At 46.6% G+C, this 23,086-nt stretch overlaps 1 protein-coding gene and 1 pseudogene across 1 annotated transcript in view; one reads left to right on the top strand and one right to left on the bottom strand.

Moving 5' to 3' along the window:
- LOC146348943 (uncharacterized) overlaps positions 1-5,584 on the top strand; it is a 63,126-nt pseudogene extending 57,542 nt beyond the window's left edge.
- NTSR1 (neurotensin receptor 1) overlaps positions 1-23,086 on the bottom strand; it is a 158,309-nt gene that overhangs the window by 94,294 nt on the left and 40,929 nt on the right. The window lies entirely within an intron of this gene.

The following is a 23,086-nucleotide window of genomic DNA, read 5'->3' as shown; positions in this document are numbered from 1 at the left end:
TGGTGCTGGGGCTTCTTTCCTTCCTACACTGAGGCACTTTGCAAGACTCCAACTGTATTCAATTTTATGGATCTACAATTGATCTCATTTCATTAAACAGATTAGTCAGTTGCAAAAGCAAATATGAACTTCGTTGACTGCTTTGCACCCTTAAGAATGTAAATCAGATTGGATGAAATGAAAGCTCTCCAGTGGCCCATCAATGGTCCAACTAGGCACAAATAGCCATTTTTTGCCCATCTAATGCATGATTATATGTCCAGCCTACAGCATTCTCCAGTGCCAACATGGTATGGGATTTTGAGTCATGATTAACTGGCAAACTCAATGTCCCAGCATCTGTGACAGCCAATGCTGTCAGGCAGGAAAATGCATCACAATGAAGTGATAGGACACAAGTCAGTTGCCTGAGATATTATGCAGGAGGAGGAGAGAATTAAATATCCAGCTTTCATTTTAATATAGTTCTGGCCTGAATGTAATTAGATTTATTTGTGACTTTTTTTTCTGAATTGTTTGCTTCTTTCTTTCATTTTCTCTGCTGGGTGGTTAATTCAGTTCCTTTAATTGAGGGGTGCACAATCTTTTTGGCCCCAAGAGCCACTTGGGATACTGGCTTGGGTGTGTGCACGTGTGTCAAGGGATGCACACATGTGTACGCACACACTGATAAACACTCACACCAGCAGTCCAGATACATACAGATTGCTCTTCCCTCACTGCTAGGAGCAGCGGGGAAAGAGAAATATGTATATGGCTCACTGGAGGAGGGAGTGGAGACTACAGGTTCTGGGGAATTGGGAAGGATTTGGTGGGGGAATCAGGGCACCCATGGGGAGGACAGTAAAGGCCTTGGAGGGCCACAGGTTGTGCATTGTGCATATCATAATACTAGAACCTGGGGTCATCCTATGAAGCTGATTAATAGGAAATTCAGGATAAAAGGAAGGAGTTCTTCACACAGCGCATGGTTAAACTATGGAATTTGCTTCCACATGACGTAGTGATGGCCACCAGTTTGGATAGCTTTAAAAGGGGATTGGACAAATTCATGGAGGATGAGGCTATCAAAGGATGCTCATCCTGCTGACTAAATTATATATATGCTAACTCCAGTGCCAGAGGCAGTTTGCCTATGTACTGGGGAACACGGGTAGGAGGGTGCTGTTGCACTCATGTCCTGCTTGTGGGTTTCCCGTGGGCAACTGGTCAGCCACTGTGTGAACAGAATGCTGGACTACATGGACCCTTGGTCAGATCCAGCAGGGCTCTTATGTTCTTAAGAATGTAGGAAGAACCTTGCTGGATCAAACCTATCTAGTCTAGCATTCTGTCCCCCACAGTGGCCAACCAGATGCCTTGAGGAAGCCTACAAGCTGGCCATTAGGACAATGCAATAGTCCTTTTCTGTTGTTGCTTCCCAGCAACTGGTAATTCAGAGGTAGCATGCTTCTGGAGGTAGCATATAGCCATCATGACTTATAGCCATTGAGTGTAAAATGCATCCACATATCAGCCATATCTGAGATTTTGTTTGGGGTATTGGATAGGCGGTTGGTTTGGGACCAGGGTATCCTGGATTCGAATCCATTCTTACTTAGGAACTATCTTGGGTGAGCTTCAGCCTCTTTATCTGATCTGTAAAATGCAAATAAGCTTGCAGAGTCATTGTAAAGATGAATAAGTTCAGCTTCAGATATGCAATTGTTATGATTAAGTCCATCTATTTCTTTCTTTTTAATGTAATGCTTCCTCATTTGTTACATGTGTCCGAAGATGATTTCAGGCAACACACCACCCATGGTAGAATCTCAATTTGAATGTTGAAGAATAATTTTGATTTTGGAGAATTGGTTTAAGAAAGAACCCCCCTCCCCGCATACAAGTAATGTGTGAAATTCTCGATGCAATTAAGGGTGCAATCCTATGAGGATAGGAGGCCACCTCTGAACTCGAAGGCGACCGCCTATCCAATGCAGGGCAGGAGAAGCATGGAGGGGATCATTCCCCCCATGCTTCTTCTGCCTTGCATTGGCAGCTAGACAGCCAATTTCGGCTGTCTAGCCACAGGAAGGTGGAGCTGGGGAGGAGGCTGCTGGATGACACATAGGTTGTGTCATACCAGCATTTCCGCCTTCCCTGCCCTGGAACACCCTGTTTTGGCTGCTCTGTGCTCTTCTTCTGAGCTTGGAGTGCAGGGCCATTCCGTGCTGCCTGTGAGGCAGCGCAGAAGCAGAGGGGAGGTCGGTTCTCTGGGAACGAACCTTGGAGCGTGGGCTCCGAGGTCAGTTCCCAGAAACCCACATATCCTATGGCCATCTAGCTGCTGACTAGCAACAATAGGATTGGTCCCTAAATCAGCAATCCAATAACCCCCTTGAGCTTTATCCCCCTCTCCCACCTGAGGTTTTAGTAGCCTTCAGATATGGGCTATGACAGCAGAAGCTAATACCAAATAAAACACTATTTATTTATGGGCCCCTTCAATTTTCAACTCTCTAATTCTAAAAAAAAAAAAGAGTCCCATTCAAATGGCATATTGTTATATTACAATAATAAGTCCAATTAATAGCAGACATTTTAGTTAATTTCAGTTCTAAAGGAAAGGAAAGTTCTCATTAGTGCTTGTGCTGAGATATAATAATGCATTTCAAGGCAAAGGAGGAGGGAATACCAGAATAAGCAATGCTGGACTGAAGCCAGCAGTCTTTTCTACCTTCCAGGCACAAGCTACTGAGTGTTTTGCGAACATTTGGGAACTCCATCAATTAATATAAAATACCTCTACCCTACATATGGACAGAAATTAAAAATGAACTTTCCCTGAGTAGCTGGAATGTTTATGAATAACATTTCCACGCCATTATGCCAGCTCAACCAATCAGGGTCAGAGGCTTCACCATCACAAGTGCAATACAATCACTCCCTCTAATACTGAACTCAGGTGATGAGTGCCAACAGGACTGGAGCCAAATTGGGGCCACTGAGAAACAAGAGGGAGTTGTCAGCATGCTTTGTGAATTCCAAGGTTTGTAGAAGTACAAGAAATCTTTTTCTTAAAAAAAAGAGAGAAAAGCTAAAGAGGCAACCCTCCCTCAAACCAGTGCAAGGAAGACTGAGCATGCTCACTAGCCACAGAATGTTGAGTGTTGATTGGAAAAGAAAAACGGAAAACTGGAGAGTGGAGGAGAGCATGAAATGGCGTATCCTGGAGGAGGGCATAGGTGGCTGGCTGGAACATTGAGCAGGTGTGCTCCACAATGCAACATTTTGTTGCAGGTCCTATTTGTAAGTATATAACAAGAGCTTTGCTTTGCTCAGATCAAAGGCCCATCCAGTCCAGCAGACCTGTTTTGCATAGTGGCCAGCTCAGTGCTTCTGGGATGCCCACAAGCTTCCTATCACCTCCTATCTGATCCCTTGAGTTGGAGATGCCAGGGATTGAATCTGGGACCTTCCGCATGCAAAGCATGTGCTCTGCTACTGAGCTACATTCTCCTCTCTGATCACTGTGAAACATGTGGGCTACAAAGCCAGGACCTCTGTAGGCAAATGTGTAACAATTATTTCAAGTTAAGAGCTTACTCTTGATGAAAGTCTTGTTGATCACTGAACTCTCTACCAAGACCTCCTGACCAAGCAGACTTTCATAAGGTATCTTCTCTGTTAGGGTCAATTGGTTCTCTTGATAGGTTCTTCAAACATTCCCATGATGGTTGCTAAGTTCACTTAAAATTAGGGGTGTACGAAACCTACTTACCTGTCCGCTGAAGGGGTCTGTGGGGGGGGGGAGGCAATTCGTCCCTCCCCCCAGAATCCTCCCCTTTGCGTCCCTGCCCTTGGCCATGATAGGTTACGTAAATATTTACATAGTCTATCACGGCGAGGAGCAGGGACGCAAATGGTGTAGCGGACGCCATTTGCATCTGCAGCCCAGCAGTGGATGGCTGCGGAACGAAGATGACAGACCCGGACTGGCTGCTGCCAGGTAGGGTCTGTCCCGACCAGCCTTCGTGGGGTGGCGGGGGGGGAGCATTCCGTTCTGCTGCGGACTCCGTGGGGCCAGATCCTCATTGGAGTCTGTGGCGGATTTCTCCGCCATCCCCAGTTAACATACTGAGACAGTTCCAAACTCCACTGAGCAGAGTTTTCCCATTCCTGCAATGCAACCTTCTCTTTGGCATTGTAGCATTTTTGTTCACTCGCTTTTTCTTTGGATGGCTTTGCTGGACCCAGTCCCCTCCACTGCATGAGAGAGACAGCTGAATGAGCAAGATGAGGTAGCAGCTGCTGTCCATTTCTGGCCCACCTGCAATCCTTCCTGGGGTATTAACAAGCAATCTTAACAAGGAATGAGCTGAAAATAAATTCACAGCAGACTAGCTGAACAGAATGCTGAAGCAGAAAAATCTCTAAACCAGTTGAGAAAGAGAATGAGTGAGTCCTGTTCATCCCCAAACCAGTTGCTGATCATGAGTTTCAGCTCTCAGCCTGGGCAAGGATTGGGATTAGAGATGTCAGAGAAACCTGCAACGGAATCAAATCAGTTTGGATTTCCATCAATCCAAGCTGCAGATGCCGCTTTCCCCAAGTCACGTGGGTTCTGTGGGCTTGCGGACCAGTTTTTTTTTTTTATTTTCCAGAATTACCCAAATTTAGTTGTAGAAAAATACATTTAAAAAAACCACTGGCTGAACATTTGCTGAACATTTGCTGAACATTTGCTGAATAGGCTAAAGCATGAAATTCATGTAGGGAATTTCCATATTTTCACAAGTGTGAATTCATGCAAATGTGAACTTGCAGGGAATTGGAAAAAATGCGATTCCACCAATGAACAGACGATGGAATGAAAGGCACCTAACAATCTGCAAAATGCTAACAGAACAGATTTTACAAAATCGATACATCCCTAGTTGGGATGGCCATTTATATGACATCCCCTCATTGCCTGTGGCTTCCAAAGACTGAGTACCTACCCACGTTTCCATACCCCCAGTAGGTCCTGCTCTCAGGTTAGCACTCGGCAGAGGCAGATTGGATGATAAACAGCCCCTTTAAATTTTTTATTAGGAACAACGCATGGAGACATAATTATCTTGCAGCAAGGCAGAGCAGTACATGCAATCTTTTACCCACTCCATTACACGCAACGAGAACATCTTGTATACAGTTACTTCATCGATGGAAAAAGAAGATATGGACTATTGTGCTATTGAATAAAATTATCAGTTACACATTGCTGTGGATGGGAATATGAATGCAGTACAGACTGATCCCCCCCCCCAGACTCTTACTGATTATTGGAATAGGTACAGACCAGGTAAATTAGGGCACAATCCTATGGCCACTAGTCAGCAGCTAGATGGCAATAGGATTGGTCAGTTCCTGGGAACCGACCTCGAAGCCCATGCTCTGAGGTTGGTTCCCTGAGAACTGACCTCCACCCCCTCCCATGCCACCTCGTAGGCAGCACGGATTGGCCCTGCGCTTCGCACTCGTAAGAGCGGCGCGGAGTGAGGAAAACGGCATTCCTGGGGGTGGGGTGGAGTGGGGAGTCCGGAAGTGCAGGTACAACAGCTGAAATTGGCTGTCTAGCTATGAAAGCAGGGCAGCGGGAATACGGAAGAGACCCGCTCCTCACCACTCCTCCTACCCTGCAGTGATAGGCAGTCACCCTGGGGGTGAGGTGACCATCAATCCACATAGGGTTGCTCTCTCCGCTACTCTGGCTATACTTAACGTACAGTATGTGCAAGTTTATGTAGTGAAATCTTCATAAGGCCAACTGTATATGGATTAGAGTTTATGGAAATTAATACCATTAAAAAAAAAAAGATTCAGAGATCGCTACCACATCATTATTAGCCTGAGATAACAAAGAATCACAAATATTTAGGAAGTCCTTTGCCAACTAGCTTGGTTCATTTACAGGACACTGTGGGTTTTTTTAGGGCTGTGCAGGGACCCCCCGATCCGACTCGGAAGCTGCTTCATGTCTTCAGAGATGGGCCCAATTCAGCTTGGGCAGATTCAGGGGGGCTCCGACCCAACTCGGCCCCAAACCCGAAGTGGGATTCTGATGTCGAACCCCGCTTCGGGTCCCCTCAACACCCCCGTGCAAGCCCTTACCTTGCTGCTTCCTCCACCTTCTCCGCCACCACCGCCCTCGCCGCTGCCTCTGCTATCTCCTCCGCTGCCATCACCTTCCTTGCCATTGCTGCTGCCGATGCCCCCACCGCCACCGATGCCCTCGCCGCCGCATTCTCTGCCGCCACCCTTGCCTCCACCCACTCCTGAGGCCTAGACATGCGCGTGGCGACTCTTACTGCAGAGAGTTGCCATTTTTAAAACGGCAGCCTCCTGGAACTTCCTGGAAGTCGCCATCTTAAAAATGGTGACTCCCTGCAGTAAGAGTCGCCGCATGCATCCAGGCCTCAGAAGTTGGTGGTGGCGAGGACGGCATCGAGGACGGTGGCAGGGGCGAGGATGGCGGTGGCAGCAATGGTGATGGTGACGGCAGTGATGGCGATGGTGGTGGCAGCGGCTAGGACAGCGAGGATGGCGGTGGCAGAGGTGGCGGTAAGGATGATGGCGGCAGCAGCAGCGATGGAGGCGGCAACAGCAGCGGCGGTGAGGACGGTGATGCTAGCGGAGAAGGTGGCAGAAGAGGTGGTGGAGGCTCAGGTAAGGACCTGTCATGGCTGGGCTGGGGGTGCCGAGCCTCCAAAGCACTCCGAGTGCTTCGGAGAGCCCCCGACCCACTCCAGGTCACTTTGTGCCCCTCCGCTTCACCTTGCAAGGGGCATAAAGTGACCTGAAGCAGCTCGCTTTGACTCGGGGTTTGGGCCTCAGGCCGAAGTGGTGCACAGCCCCATTATTTTTATGGAATTGTAAAATAATCCGCTTACTTCTAATGACAAGAAGCCCAGATCTTGCCTGTAATTATTTACCATCTTTCAACTTAAACTCTGATTTACCACTTAAACACATAAAACAACCCTGAGGTTACGGAGTGGAAGGGAGACAGGAAGGCTGGTATTTTTTTTCCTTTTTAAAAAAAGAATTATATTGCTTTAACTCAGTTTTATTTTGCTAGCTTTGGAAGTACATCTGGTGCCTATTTTCAGCATAATTGGTGCATTTTTGATAAAAATAGATCACTGAAAATAAAAGAAACGGAGTCTTCATTTCATCCTGAAATTCCTGATGGGAATGAGACATGGTTTTCTCTACTGAGGAATGTGAAATACACGTTGTGCATCTTTAAATGCCCAGTCAGCTCACACAGAAAACCTAAGAGCAGAAACCTGCAACTAGAGCAGCAATAAACAGAGTTGCCAGCTGTCCAGAAAAAAAGTGGTATGTCCTGCTTCTCTCCCTTTAATAGAAGTCAGAGACGCCGACATCAACAGAGGAAGCTTTTTTTTTTTTTTTTAGGGCTGTGCATGCCCCCGCAATCTGAGATGGAGGCCACTCTGGGGCTTCCGAGGCAGGCCTGATTTGTTTTGGGCTGATTCAAGGGCCCTGGCTCACCTTGGCCCCCACACTGAAGTGGGATTCAGATGGCTGAATCCCACTTTGCCCCCCCCCCCGACACCCCTGCCATGCTGCACAAGCCCCTAGCTCCTTACTTGGGTCCTCAGGACTCATGCCAGCAGCCATCACATTCTGGGGAGGGGGAGTCACCATCGTCATTGTCACTGCCACCACTGCTGCTGCCACCATCATAGCCATTGTCACCCCTGCCACTGCTATCGCCATTGTTGCTGCCGCTGCCACCGCCATCTTTGCTGCCATCATCGCCACCATCCATCGCCAGCTCCTGAGCCCACAGGACACACGCCGCCTCTGGCTGCAGGGAGTTGCCATTTTAAAAATGGCAACTCCCTGCAGCAAGATGGGTTTTAGATGGGCAGTAAAACAAAAAAAACCCTTAGGCCAAATGTACAAGGTTAGCTTTTTCCAGTGTTCGTTCGTTCTTTCTTTCTTTCTTTCTTTCTTTCTTTCTTTCAAGCACATTTGTGCAACATTAATGTGTGTTAGTGTCATGACCGCCAGCCCTTGGGCCTTCCAGCCTGCATCCTGGTGAGGATGAACCACAGGCTACTTCCTGAGGGTTAGGTCAGCCAGTGAGGTCAGCCAGTGCCTTATTCAGGGCGTTCCTGATGAGAGGACTCAGCCCTGCCATTATCCTCTGGCTGAAGTCTCACTGAAGTCCCAGGCCACACAATCAGGAAAGGACTCTTTAACAATTCAGTCAGCTCCTCCAAGAGGTGTGGAACTGGCTTGACAGCCTACATGAGGCTTTAGTTAGCTTTAGCTCCCTGCTGAGGGAACATCTTCCTAATGTCCTAGTAGGGGACAGTTCCAGCCTGCAGGACCCACTTGGAGCTACCCAAAGTCCTGCTTTCTTCTTGCTTTGATCTGCTTTCCTGCCTTGATCTTGCCACCAGCTTCCCTGTGAATCTCAAGGGGCCACAGAATGGGACAGTTAAGGGAGATTCAAATGAATGGAAGTGATTGTTGCAAACTTCGCATACTCCATTTCCATAATTCATGTTAGTAATTTTTTTGTCAGTGCACAGGACCATATTTATGCATTAGTAAAACAATGCACAGGAAGAACCTTGATGTGATGATATGTGTTCCATCACATGAAGATGGTTTTCTGCAGTGTTTTGTCAATGCACACATGGAGGAGAAAAATTGTAGATGAGCCAAAGAAGCTAAAGCTGCAGAAAATAATGGTGGCTACAATTCCAGAATTAATTTTAGAAATTCTCTTAGGGAGTCAGGAGGAGTGGAATCTATGGCAGGGCAAACCAGAAGAACAATAAAAGAGTGGAATGGGGGGCATCCTCTCATCCATTTCCCCCTTTTGATTCTGCCTGATGCATTCACTGGTCCTGACTTGCTCCCTTTTGCCCAAATGTTGAGACTTCCATTACCCGTTCTTTGATATGCGATAAGGAAAATCGAAACAAGCACATAATTTCACTGGTACAGGAAGGCACTAAGAAATAGCTGGATAATATATTTCCAATGGGCACTTCACACAGTTGTGAACCAAGTGGACAGGTGCCTGCCACTTGGAATACAGTGGTCTGGATGTTTCTTCAGATGACTCTTGATGGGCTTGACATTGTCTAAAACTGATTCACAGTGGTGGAAAGAGTGGTAACAGATTGCCTTCCAGTTTGTGCTCAGAGAGGAACAGTTGCCACTTGTGATGTATATTCTCCACAGGGCTCAGGAAAGATCTTCATCTTCTAGGTATCGCCCTTGTCAGGGTGATTAGTCATCCCTGAGACCAGCCGCTTTCAAGTGAATGGATTAACTTTCCCTTGCTGGGCACAAAATGTTTGGATGATGTTGCCTAGCAAGACTGATGGAACAGGCCTGGTGTTTGCTGTGCATCTCCCCTCTCCAGCACCTTGGAGTGGCATCTCCTTGGATAGCTTAGATTATGTTGAAAAGATGTGAACTGTGAAGTGTTTCTTCCTATGCACCACAGAGATTTTATGAGCCTTAACTCTGTGAGAGTTAGAAGGTGTATATTTGCATCCTCTTAACTCCTAGATCAGAGGGGAACACTGAACTTTACAGACATTTGAAATCTATGTCTAAAGAGCTCACGTCTGAGAGACTGAAAGATTAGATCCATTCCCAAATCCCTTCTCCATTTCATCACTCATTTAAATGTATACCTGCTCCCATCTCAAAAGTTGGCTGGTACCTTTGGGTGACATGACAGCTAGGGATGTTGGAGAAATCCACAATGGATTCAAATGAGTACAATTTTCTATGAATCTGACCTGTGGATTCCACAGTGGACCAGCATTTTCTGAGTCACACGGATGTTGTAGAAATCTGCCACGGACTCCAGTGAGGCTGGATTCTTTGGAATCCAACCCCCTGGAGTCTGTGGTGGAACAGCCTCTCCCCCCACCGCCACCCCCCAAAATCCACCCAGGATGGACCTACCTGGTGGCGGATGCAGCGGTGGCAGAGGATGCAGTGGTGGCGAATGTGGCGGCGGTGGCGGCAGCTCCGTCTCGTCTTCCAGCCACTGCTGGGCTGCTTCAGCCAGAAATGGGGGCCGTCCTGGTGGCCACCATTTGCGTGGCTGCATTAGGCCGTGATAGGCTACGTAAATACTTACATAGCCTATCATGGCAAAGAGCAGGGGCGCAAATGGTGGCTGCTACACCATTTGCGCCCCTGCTCTTTGCTGTGATAGGCTACGTAAGTATTTATGTAGCCTATCACGGCAAAAGGCAGGGACGCAAATGGCGTTGCAGCCGCCATTTGCGTCCCTGCCTTTTGCCGTGATAGGCTACGTAAATACTTACATAGCCTATCACTGCCTAATGCAAGGCCATTTGCAGCCGCAGCAGCCCGGCAATGTCCGGTTGGGAAGGATTCCAGGGGGAGGGACGGATCGCCTCCCCCCCCATGAATCCCCGGAATGGAACAAGGTAAGGGATTCGTACATCCCTAAGGGATACTGTGGACTTGCGGACCAGTTTTTCACTGAGGGGGGGGGATTATCACTAATTTGCATTAACTAATGTGCATTGGTGCATTTGTGCATGAATTAGCACAATTGGAACAAAAATTCTGGTTTGTCTTCCTACTCCATACCAGAGCATGAGGAAGGCAAGCATCCACTGGAATGTAGTGGTGATGCTGTCAACAGCTTGGACACCCACCCACAAATTAAGGATAAACAAAAATTGGAACAGGAAGAGAACATTGGCTTTGCTGGATCAGACCAAAGGTCTGTCTAGTACTATGTATCCAGCACTGGCCAGCCAGACAACCCCGGGCGCTCACAAGCAGGACATGGCGGTGACAGCTGTCCTTGATAATGCTAAGTGGCCCAATTTAAGTAGGGACTTTCCTTCTGCCCTTTAATTGCTGCTGTTGATTGTTTTCCTTTTTTCATTGCATTGGTTTCAGTCTTTCCCAGAGTAACCCTCATTACACACACACACACACACACACACACACGCAGCAGCAGCAGCACATTTTTGCAACTGCGAAGAACTGTGAAACGGCATTCTTCGCAATGGAGGATTTTGCAAAGGATCAGCAAACACAACACAAAAAGCTGGCTTCTCTCATAAATAAGTCAGTGTGTTACTCCAGCTAGACTGGCAGTGGGATGACAGCTGTTCCAGATGCTGAGGCTCGACTTGTCTTTGACCTCAGGTAAGCCTCGGCTTGCTAAAAATAAACACTATGAAAGCACATTTGCTTCGGGGCTACAGGAACACCAGGAAGGCCAATGGGAAGACTGAGGAAGGGCTTGTGCTTAACCGCCCAACCACCCTCAAGCGGATGTACGTTGCTACCCAGCCACACTTGGGTTTTTGCCACGGATGATGGGGAGCTCGTCCCACACTCAGATACTGTGTGCTGATGTTTGTAATCTCTTGCCACCTCAGGCCAATGTGAGCAAATGGTTCAGGGAACTGGAGCCACAGAGCCTCAGAGATGCAAATGTCTCCTTTCATGGCTTTTTCAAGGCTGGTCAATTTTAAACCGTAGACCAAGTCAGACCATCACTGGATCATCTGACTGAGTTTTGTTCATGGCGACTGGCAGTGGCTTTCCAGGGTTTCAGATAGGAGCCTTTTCCAGCCCTACTAGGAGATGCCGAGGACTGAACCTCAGGGCTTCTGTATGCAAAGAACGTGCTCTACCAGTGGGCCATCCACTGCTTCACTTGGCCTAATGCCTCCAGGCCTGATTTCTGAGGGCCCTTCCTTTTCTTCCCCATCCTTTCCTAGGCCCTTCTGCATGTAATGGAGCAGATCAGTTCAACCAACGAGAGAGGATGTTTTCCCCTGCCCCATTGTTCTGTAACCTTGAGGCAGCTTAGCCAATCACTGCAAAAGGTGTCATCACCACTACCAAATCTGTTAGCACATTACCATACAACATAGGTAGGCAACCTGGTGCCCTCAACATGTTTTGAACTACAACTCCCATAACCATTGAGCATCATGTCACCTACCCCGCCATACACCCATCAGCTACCCAGGGCATAGGCTGTGATCCAGAAGTAGTCAAACATGCTGCACATCACAATTGTTTTACAGACATTCCTTATCACTAGGTCTTCCTGGGTGTTTTAGATTTGTCCCATTTTTTTGCACAGTTTTGATCAACCGATTGCTGTGTTGTTGTTGCCTTAGTAATTTAAGAAAACAGAAGGACGTGAGCATCCAAAGTAAATCACAGAGAAGAGAAACAGGTTCTCAGGATGCAAAAAAATAAAATAAAATCCTGAGAACCTGTTATATACACGCATAAGCCCTTGCGGAAATTTGTATTTTGGTAATGTTTTAATTATGTGTGTTGTCCTATTTGTAATTTTTATTACCATTAATGTTACAGCCCCCTGAAGAAGGCCGAAAAATAAGAAAAAGGCCAAAATGCTTGGGGCTTCTTACAATTTTTTTTTTGGCATCCTGAGAACCTGTTTCCCTTCTTTGTGTTTTACTTTGTATGCTCACCTCTTTCTGCTTTAGTAATTTAGGCCGCAATCCTATTCAGATAGGCAGCTGCCTCTTATCCAAAGCAGGACAGGAGAAGCACAGAGGGGATCGTTCCCTCTGTGCTCCTCCTGCCCTGCATTTTCGGCTAGACAGCTGCTTTCAGCTGTCTAGCTGCGGGAGAGCTGAGCGGGGGAGGAGGCTGCTGTACGACTCACTGGATGTGTCATACAGGCATTTCCGCCCTCCCCGCCCTGGAATGCCCCAGACACGCCCCTTTCTGGCCGCTCCTCTTGTGAGCAGAGAGCATGGGGCTGTTCCGCGCTGCCTCCAAGGCTGTGCAGAAAGTGGGGGGAGGTCGCTTCTCCGGGAACTGACCTTGCAGCACAGTCAAGGTCAGTTCCTGGAAAACCAGATATCCTATGGTCATCTAGCCACTGTCTAGCCACCATAGGATTGCTCCCTTAATCACCAATCTTTTTTTAAAAAAAACATTCTTATGCAATAAACTAACAACATTCTGTTAATGTTTAATGGAAAGCCGTTTGCCACCTTCATTTATTGTATGAAAAGGGCAGATACATTTAAAAATAAAGAAAAAAATAATGAGGGAGAAACTTTCCCCTATCCCCAGTGAAATACTGACGGAGCGTTTTGAAGTGTTTTATATTTTAATGTTAGCTGGTGGTTTTTTTGTTTTTTTTTAAGTTAGTTGTTTTATTGGGTTTGGATTAATTATTTTTAGCTGTTTCTAACTGTCCCACATTTTAGTATGTTAAAGTATGTATAGTGGCCAGTATCCAACAGCGTCATTCCAGAAACTCAGATAGCGTGAGCGGAATTCTGCCAAATCTTTCCATTGTGCAAGCCCTTTCACATTACACCCGCACAACCATAATTTTGGTTGGACTCTTCTCTTGCGCATAGTTCAGAACCTAGTTTCCACTAGCATGACATTTGTACCAGCACAATGATGCAGTTGGATGATGTTTCATCATATTGTATTTTAGGGATTTAATTCTTGTGAACCACTCAGAGAGCTTTGGCTATAGGGCAATATAGAAAGCGAATGAATGAGTCAATGAATGAATGAGTCACATACAAAGACAAACAGTTGCTCCCCACCCCCTTCAGAGGTTTTTGTTCAAGTTCAGAGGCTACATTCTAGAATAAAGGATGAACATGTCTGAGAAAATAAAATAGAGAACCTATATTATTACATTTGAATTGTGACCAGGCCTGCCACTATGTCTGAGGGTGCTGTGGGCAAAATGCCCTGTGATGGCATCCCTGATTCCCCCCTCTCCTGTGTGTACCACACTGTTTGGTCTCCAGCAAGAGGTTATGACCCCTCATCACTGTACAAACATATTGTGCAGTGGAGACGAGCAAAGTCGAGCAAAGGGATGGATGCACCCGATCTCGTCTGACCTTGGAAGCTAAGCAGGGTCAGCACTTGTTAGTACTTGGATGGGAGACCGCCTGGGAATCAGGCTTCCTGCATTAAGCAGGGGGTTGGACTCGATGGTCTTGTAGGCCCCTTCCAACCCTATGATTCTAAGGTGGTCATGGAGACTGGTGTCAGTACTTAAAAGAGAGACATCTCTTGCCACTCACTTTGTGCTCCCTTCTGCACTGCTGGTTGCCCAGCACTGAGAAAAAGAGCATTGGGTGGGACAGCTGAAGCTGCCATCTTAATTCACCCACAATTCCCTGGGCCTGATCCTCCATTAGGGGTGGGACCAGTGCTGGTTCCAGGATTTGAGGAGCCCTTGGGCAAGATGTTCTCTCTGTCCCATCAGCCAGGACAGCTAGGCTGGTGAGGACGAGGGAGAGGGCCTTCTCTTTGGTGGCCCCCACTCTGTGGAACTCCCTCCCTAGGGAACTCTGCCATGCCCCCTCTTCAATGAGCTTCTGCCATGCATTAAAAATGTGGTTGTTCAGGCAGGCATTTGGGGTGGGTTAGGGTATTTTTAGAAATATGATATTTTAATGTAAAATTTTATTGTTTTAAAACTGTTTGTATTGATGTACATTGCCCAGAGTGGCTGGGTGACCAGCCAGATGGGCGATTAAGAAAATAAATAAATAAATAAATAAATAAATAAATAAATAAGATGTTATCAGTAGTCCCTTGCCTTTTGCATGCTATCCAGTTATGCACAGACATACAAAACATCAACAATCAAGTAACGTCAATATTATGCTATGAAAACTCAGATCTAGCCCCTGAACTTCAAATTGTGGCTTGCTTGCTTGCTTTCTTTTATTAATAAATTGAACTAATTCTCACTCTTGTTGGCACAAAATGTTTCTCCATCTATTGCAGTTTGATATATAGACAGCTGCTGCTGCTATTTTAGGTTTGCCAGTGCACCATCTTAATTTATAGCGCTTGCTCTTTGGGGGGAAGGTTGCAATCAGATTGCTCATATTTCCTGCAAACGAACAACTGGCAACCTCTGTGCAAATGCAAGAAAAATGATGAATGATAAAAAAGGGAAAAGAAGGATGACTTGTACACCTGAAAACCAAGTGCCTGTAATGTATTTCATTTGTTTTTAACCCTTCCTTGCACAGGTGAGGAATTTCTGGGGGAAATGGGGGAAGGTTTAATCCACCCCTCCCAATTGTGCAGTGGATCCAATCTGAAGCAGGATCATGCACGCTTACACTAAATAAAATCTAAACCTTAGCTATGCGCTATGCAATGAAATTGAAGGGCATTCCCTGGGTGTGCCATTCCCTCCCATGCTCCTGAGATGTCCCCAGAATCATGGTGCCGGTGGTGAGAGAACTGCACCAGCTCTGCTCTGTAAGAATTTGTAATGCAGTGCTTAATTCCCACTTAGCCATGAAGCTCTCTGGGTGACTTTGGGCCAGCCTCCCCCTCTCCCTCTCTCCCCCTACCTTGCAAGGTTATTATGAGGATAAAAAAACAGTGGCAGGCAAGCATGAGCTTCTTTGACAGAGGGTGAGAACTGCTTAAGCACTTGCAAACTTTGCGATCTTATCTTTCGAGGTGTGTCTCTCTGTGTGTATGCTTTAAAATGCCCCCCAGCTTTACCCTTCCATAGACATCTGTGAGTGGATGAAAAAGGAACTTTCATGCATACGAAGGGCATGCCAACACTCCCCCCCCAAAAAAAACCCTGTGAAGAGGGAGTAGAACTCAATGTATCCACTTAACGTGTTACCAAAAAGGGGGATCGGATCACCGAAAAAGAGGACAAAAGAGGACACCAATTTGCATAACATTTGCATACATTAATTTATACGTATGTACATAAAAAACAACAACAACAACAACTGTAATTTAAATAGAAATACAATACCAAACTGGGAAAGACTGACTGGGTGACCTGTGGCACTGCTCAGTCTGCTGTCCAGGTGCTGTTGATGGGCAACTTCAGGGCCGCTGATGATGATTTGTTGGACTGGACAGCCCTTCAAACAGAGGACGCCTTCAAAACAGTGGACTGTCCTCTCTCTGACACCTCTTCAAATGGAGGGCTGTCCTCTGTAAAGCAGGACACCTGCCACCCTATTAGGACCACATCTGCTAGCTATGCACACTAATGTTGACATGTGTGCTGGTCTCCTCCTTGCTGCCCCCCCGCACTGCTGCATGTTCTCCTGCATGTAAAATGGAGCCTAGCTATGTGCACCTGTCTGCTTGGGCCAAATGTGATGTGACATTCAATGCATCTTTGTATTTTTGCTTTTTTTTAATGCAAATAAAATCAGCCAAGGCAGGGTGGTCATATCAGGCCCTCAGTAAACTTGGGTGTATATGTGTGAGAGAGCATATAATTGTTTCCTCCCCTGCCAAGTTCTGCACCTAGGAAAAAGAAACCAAAGGCACAGTTACAAGATGGGGGATACGTGGCTCAACAACACTACAAGTGAGAAGGATCTTGGAATTGTTGTACATCACAAGTTGAATATGAGCCAACAATGTGATGTGGCTGCAAAAAAGGCAAATGCTATTTTGGGCTGCATTAATAGAAGCATAGCTTCCAAATCCTGAGAAGTACTAGTTCCCATCTACTCAGCACTAGTTAGGCCTCCTCTGGACTACTGTGTCCAGTTCTGGGCACCACACTTTAAGAAGGATGCAGACAAACTGGAAAGCATCCTGGAAAGCAAACTGGAAAGCAAACTGGAGGGCAACAAAGATGATCAGGGGACTGGAAACAAAGCCCTGTGAAGAGAGACTGAAAGAACTGGGCATGTTTAGCCTTGAGAAGAGAACTGAGGGGAGATATGTTAGAGCTCTTCAAGGACTTGAAAAGTTGTCACAGAGAGGAAGGCCAGGATCTCTTCTCCATCATCCCAGAGTGCAGGACACGGAATAATGGGCTCAAGCTACAGGAAGCCAGATTCTGGCTGAACATCAGGAAAATTTTCCTGACTGTGACAGCAATACGACAATGGAACCAATGATGTAGGGAGGTGGTGGGCTCTCCCACACTGGAGGCATTCAAGGTGAGGCTGGACAGCAATCTGTCAGGAGAAGCATCTGACTTGGATTCCTGTATTGAGCAGGGGGTTGGACTTGATGGCCTTGTAGGCCCCTTCCAACCCTACTATTCTACTATTCTATGATTCTATGCTGCAATCTTAAGGGAAATCCATCCTCTGAACCTAGTATTTGCCAATAATGTTCTTCCATGCAAGCTGGACCATCTGTAGGCCTATGCATCTGCATAGACATGGGGATCTGCCACACAAGTAGGAAGATCTGAATTCCTTTCAATTCATATGCCTGTAGCCCCCCCCCTTCACATTAACATCTAACACAAGATGGTCTGTGGTGAGGCTGGTGGGTTCTGATCTCCTCCATGCTGTCTCTGCATATGCATGTGTGTGGAGGGATGTGTGTGTGTCTGTGGGGTAATCTGTATAAGGCTATGGAGTTTGCGACTGAGGCTCAAATAAAGATTCTTTGTCCCAGAGAAGTAAACTTCTTGAAAGTATTAAATGCCATCAGGGACAGTCTTTTCTTTTGGGGCGGCAGTGTGGGCAGTGTGTGTGTGCTATCAAACATGCAAGATTCACACAAACACAGTGGAGCAAAAAGGCAGCTTGATTAATGTTTTACACCTCCTGTGCCACTATTCCAAATTACTCATCCATTACTGTTTCTGCTTCTCCTCAAATAAGCTCCTTCTCTCTTCCTTTTTCTCCACTTCTGATTCAGATGGATTAAATGATAACATTTTAATTAAATGAAAATTAAAGGGGCTACAGGAGGTGAGACTGAGTTCCACCGTAGTCTGTTTCAAATTCCCCATGTAATTACTTTCAAAGGCAGTGTGCGAAGGGAATGCTCAGCCCAATTGCTAAGTTGGTGGTGGTGGGGGAGGTGGGCAGCATCCACAGCAAGAGCACACGACTGAAATAACTACCCATTCTGATAGCGAGCAGGTTGGGTTAGTGACAGACAGGGCAAGAGCAGGGATGGCCCAAGGCATTTTGCCACCTGAGGCCAAGGACAATATGGTACTCACCAATTCCACACACAAAATCCAACCAAACTGACAGCTGAATCTTACTTCAACGTTGGTGACAGGACAGTGTCCTCCACCACACCTGAGGGCAACAAAGTAGCTTAGGGGATGCAGGGAAAAGGGGGGGAGCATCTACCATCTCACCCCCAGCATCTCTGCCCAAGGTGGCTGCCTTTTCTGCCCAGTGATAGGGCCGGCACTGGGCAGAAGCCAACTCTCAACTTCTGAATCTGTTTGGGGAGCAGATTTTTTTTGGGGGGAGAGTACAGATGAGAGACCTAAAGTGGTTCAGTATGGCCAGCCTTGTGTGGCCATTTGTGAATTGCCAAAAAAGAGGATAGAAGAGGGCTCGGATTTCCATAAAAATCCCATCTGCTAATGTTTATGTATAGATGCACCCTTAGAAATAATTATTATCACTTAAATAGAAATACAGTCCATCTCATGATAGTGTGGACAACTGTGACCATGTGACCTGTGTGCCTTGCTCAGCCTGCTGTCCACGTGCTGTTCATGGACAACGTCAAGGCCTCTGAGCCCTTCCTTCTGGTGATTTTTAAAATCTTTATACCAGACTTGGACTGGAAGCCCTTCAAACCAGAGGACAGTCCTCTGGGAAACTTTCACATATGGGACTGTCCTCTATAAAAGACCCAGAGAGCTGTGGCCATGTTTTTTTACTGGTTTTTCAGTGGCCAGTTATAACATGGCTCTTGAGGGAGGCATTTTGCCTAAGGAGATTGATCTTTTCTCCCCGATCCCCCGTTTTGTGGGCTGTTGGCTTCAAATCCTTTTTATTTCTATGATTTATCCTGCTTTTTTATTATGCTCACACTACTTTGGTGACAGTGACTGTGGCACATATGTTTTTGTAATAAATAAATATATAAATAGCAGCTCCACCACCCTTCTACTTTGCCTCTCCACAATAAATGTCCATCTTGTATTTGTTCGGTCTAAACCTGAACCAAACGTCTCTCTCTCCCTCACCCCACCCCCCAGTACTGGTCCATGAATTCTTATTTTGTATTATTTACAACATGGGAAGTTCAGGTAATAGTTTTCTCTGACATTCTGACAAATCCCTGCTTTAAACAATGTGAAAGCATTTGACCAAACAGTTTTTGAATGTGTGTGCATTCAATTCATTGAAATCCAGTTCACGGAAAGGAAAAAAGAAACACTTCACAAAATCATGCCAAAATAAAAATATAAAACTACTCATCATTAATTCTTCCTCACCGCCAGGCATTTCGAGTATGTCCAAACACATCCAAATAATAGGCAACAGGAGTTGTGATCTTTGCTTATTTTAGCTGCAGGTTTTCAGTGTTGGATGGATAATGTGATTCCAGATAGATCTTGTTCTGTTCACCTTAACAGTATGTCCAAGAAGGAGTTTTAAATAGCTGGTTGATGGGGGGAAGAACAAAACAAAAAGAAAAAGTTGTCTCTGCTTGTTGGCGCTCTCTCTCTCTCTCTCTCGCTCTTTGCTAGAGGCCATTAGGAAAGGATCAGTTCTGTACTATGCAAGATAAGGGGTCTGCCTTTCTCCTTTTAAAAGTGCACGTAAACCTGCTCACAGTCAGTTGGATTTAAGCAGCCAAAGGGAAGCCCAGCATCAAGGGCAGGCATGGTTGGGCACCGGCTCTGTGCCCCCTGCCAGCAGGGGCCCACTGACCGGAGCCCCCTGAAGTTGCTCCTTCTCATCACCACTGCAAACTGCCTGTTCACCTTCCTCTTGCTCTGGCTCAAACAACTGTGGTTTTCTTCTACTCCATGGGTAGAGAGGGAACGGGGAAGAACCTACATCAAAGGTAGGCATGGTTGGGCACCTGCCAAGGCAGGGGCCCTCTGACAATAGCAGTAGCATCGGCCTGTCGGGCAAGCAAGTAGCAATGATGAGAGAGAGGAGGAGGGGGAAGAGCAGCTGGGGACAATGGTGGTGAGAAGATGGACTCACCAAGGGAAGAGGTCCCATTGAGGGCGCCTTTCCCAAGGGCCCTCCAAAACCTGGATCTGACAATGGCTTTAATCCTACACTCACTTACCTGGGAGTAAGTCTCACTGAACTCACTGGGGCCTACTTTTGAGTAAACAGGTATATGATTGCAGTGTAACTTGACTAAGGATTGGAGCCAGTGGCCCCAATCCCATTCTAGTTGTGAGCAACTAGTGGTTCTGGGTTGGGATCCACACAATCTCAAGTTCTTTTTGTCCCATTTGTAGGGAGAAAAATGGGGTGAGGACTACTGATGCTGCCTTGAGCTCTGAAGAGGAAAGGCAGGGATGTAAATACATAAACACCATCAAAGACCTCACCTCCATCCCAAACCCTGCAAGTGCTCTATGCCAGTGGTCTCATAGAATCATAGAATAGAATCATAGAATAGTAGGGTTGGAAGGGGCCTACAAGGCCATCGAGTCCAACCCCCTGCTCAATGCAGGAATCCAAGTCAGAGCATCCCTGACAGGTGGCTGTCCAGCCTCGTCTTGAAGGCCTCCAGTGTGGGAGAGCCCACCACCTCCCCAGGTAATTGGTTCCATTGTCGTATTGCTCTTACAATCAGGAAGATTTTCCAGATGTTCAGCCGGAATCTGGCTTCCTGTAACTTGAGCCCATTATTCCGTGTCCTGCACTCTGGGATGATGGAGAAGAGATCCTGGCCTTCCTCTCTGTGACAACTTTTCAAGTCCTTGAAGAGCACTATCATATCTCCCCTCAGTTCTCTTCTCAAGGCTAAACATGCCCAGTTCTTTCAGTCTCTCTTCACAGGGCTTTGTTTCCAGTCCCCTGATCATCTTTGTTGCCCTCCTCTGAATGCTTTCCAGTTTGTCTGCATCCTTCTTAAAGTGTGGTGCCCAGAACTGGACACAGTACTCCAGATGAGGCCTAACCAGTGCTGAGTAGAGGGGAACTAGTACTTCCCGGGATTTGGAAGCTATGCTTCTATTACTGCAGCCCAAAATAGCATTGGCCTTGTTTGCAGCCAAATCACATTGTTGGCTCATATTCAGCTTGTGATCGACAACAATTCCAAGATCCTTCTCGCTTGTAGTGTGGTTGAGCCATGTATCCCCCATCTTGCAACTGTGCCTTTGGTTTCTTTTTCCTAGGTGCAGAACTTGGCATTTATCCCTATTAAATGTCATTCTGTTGTTTTCTGCCCAGTGCTCCAGTCTATCCAGATCACTTTGAATTTTGTTTCTGTCTTCCAAAGTATTAGCTATCCCGCCCAATTTGGTGTCATCTGCAAATCTGATCAGCATTCCCTGCACCTCCATCTCCAAGTCATTAATAAAAATGTTGAAGAGTCCAAGGGCCCTGGACTGAGCTCTGCGGTACCCCACTCATTACGTCTCCCCAGTTTGAGCAGATCCCATTCATAAGCACTCTTTGAGTCCGATTCTGTAGCCAACTGTGGATCCACCGGATCGTTGTTTCATCTAGCCCACTTTGAGCTAGTTTGCTCATCAGGATATCATGCGGCACTTTGTCGAAAGCTTTGCTGAAGTCGAGTGGGGTGCGCGAGACGATCCACTGGGGTGCGTGAGCTGCCTCCCGCTGCTCCTGCGAGCTGCCCTTGTGTGCAAGGAGGGTGGCAGCAGGGATGGCAGGAAGCTGAAGGAAAGCGGGAAGGAGATTAGCCCTTTCCTCTCAGCTTCCATCCTGCCAAAGGAAAGTGGGAAGGGTTAACTGCCCAGGAGGAGGTTAACCCTTTCCGGTCTCCTTTGGTAGATTGAAACCGAGAAGAAAGCCCAAGAAGAAAGTGAAGAAAGTGTGTGCTTTAGGAGAGCGGGAAGGAGATTAACCCTTCCCACTCTCCTTTTGAAGCCGAGAAGCGGACACTGTCCTCTCAGCTTCCATCCTGCCAAAGGAGAGCGGGACGGGTTAACAGCCCAGGCCAAGCCACCAGTTGGCCAAGGAGTGGGGACTCTATGCAGGGTGCGGGGCTGGCAACCAGGACTCCTGGCTCTGGCACAGGCAGGAACCCACCCAAGCATGCCTTTCCCCTCCTTGCAAGGAGACAGTGGCGCCCTCGCTCGATCATCAGCGTACAGCAACGACCTGTGCACAGTTAAGTGCATTTACATATTATATTAATAACAATTCTTTTAAGTGAGAGCAAAAAGGTTTTTTTGTACCGATAATAGAGTAAAAAATATTTTAAAGTGTTGTTTATTTCATCTTCATCTCATCCTGTTTAATTTTAAGTTTTTGTGTATGTTTTATAATGTACATAATATATTAGTACAGCAGTACATGTATATAATTTATAAATAAATATACATATATTGGGTGGGTGTGCTCAAAAATTTGACCACTGCGCTATGCTACTGAAACGTGATGGTAGAAGTGGGATCAACAAATTGGCTATCAAAAAAGAGATTCATATCTAAGGAGTTGTTTCACCATGCTGAGCAACTGGATATTAGTGTTTTAGCATTAAAACAAAAACTCGCACAGAAGCAGAGGTTTTCTTAGGAGGTGGACATAGAGTGGGGTGGACAACACAGAGCCGAGGGCTGCATGTGCCCCCTAACTTATTTTCCACCCCCACCCCTGAATTTGCTGCAGAAATTTGCGTCAAAATTTGACCAGTGGTGGTCAGTGAGGACAAATACCCTCCTCTTAAAAACCCCAAAAGGTGGTTTGCTGCCAAGATTTGGTGGCATGCCAGTAGCGAAAGGGGAGGGGTATTTTAAAGCCAAATAGCCCCTTTTTGCCACCTCCACACTGACGAATTTTGGTGGCAAACTGCTGTGTTTGGCTTTTAAAAGGAGGCTATTTTTCCTTGCTACCACCACCATACTGCCAAATGTTGGAGGTGCAGTGGCAGTGGGTGCAGTCCTGGGGAGGTGTTGGCCCCCAGACCCCTGGGAGTTGTCTACTTTAGAGTGACCAGAAGCAAAGGAAAGCAATACTTCTGTAGAAAACAGAATTTGGGACAGGTACACCTTTTCTTACCTCTGCATGATGAATACAACCTGTCTCTCTCCCCCTGCCCCGCCGCCTTTGTTATACAACTATTAGAAGTACAGGAGCCCTGCTTTTCTTTTCAAAAT

The sequence above is a fragment of the Heloderma suspectum genome, chromosome 4 (genome assembly GCF_057233095.1).
Source record: "Heloderma suspectum isolate Gila_16-S chromosome 4, 16-S_ref, whole genome shotgun sequence".
Lineage (NCBI taxonomy): Eukaryota > Metazoa > Chordata > Lepidosauria > Squamata > Helodermatidae > Heloderma > Heloderma suspectum.
Note: the sequence above shows the minus strand (reverse complement) of the source record. Positions and strands in the feature narration are given on the sequence as shown.